The 297-nt window shown below is 74.1% G+C and overlaps 1 protein-coding gene across 3 annotated transcripts in view; it reads right to left on the bottom strand.

Annotated features, from left to right (window-relative positions):
* The window catches only part of NSD2 (nuclear receptor binding SET domain protein 2), a 146,299-nt gene extending 146,002 nt beyond the window's left edge, over positions 1 to 297 (bottom strand). For all 3 annotated transcript variants that reach the window (XR_002099208.1, XM_019525936.1, XM_019525940.1), the window contains exon 1: positions 252 to 297. The gene's annotated coding sequence lies outside the window, so the exon portion shown is untranslated. The remainder of the gene's footprint in view (positions 1 to 251) is intronic.

Here is a 297-nt window from a genome sequence, read left to right as displayed (position 1 = left end):
CGACTCCGCGGCCGCCCAAAGCCGGAGCGAGGCAGGTCCGGGACGAGCCGCGGCGGGTGGGAGCCGAGGGATCCTCGCACCAGTGTTTGCTGGAGGAATAAATCAAACATGGCTTCCCCCTCCATACATTGCCACGGCTCCAGCCTCCCGCCCGCCTCGCTGCTCGGGGGGGGGGAGGGGGGCGCGCTGCGAGGGGATGAACGGCGGGTCCCGCTCGGCCCGGGGACGGGGAGCGGCGGCGCGACACTGACCTGTGCCCTAGCGCATCCTCCCGCGGCGGCGGCAACGGCGGGGCCG

Source organism: Gavialis gangeticus, unplaced genomic scaffold (assembly GCF_001723915.1).
Source record: "Gavialis gangeticus isolate Ggan-Ray unplaced genomic scaffold, GavGan_comp1, whole genome shotgun sequence".
Taxonomy (NCBI): domain Eukaryota; kingdom Metazoa; phylum Chordata; order Crocodylia; family Gavialidae; genus Gavialis; species Gavialis gangeticus.
The sequence above is the reverse complement of the archived record's forward strand: the minus strand, read 5'-3'. Positions and strand labels throughout refer to the sequence as shown.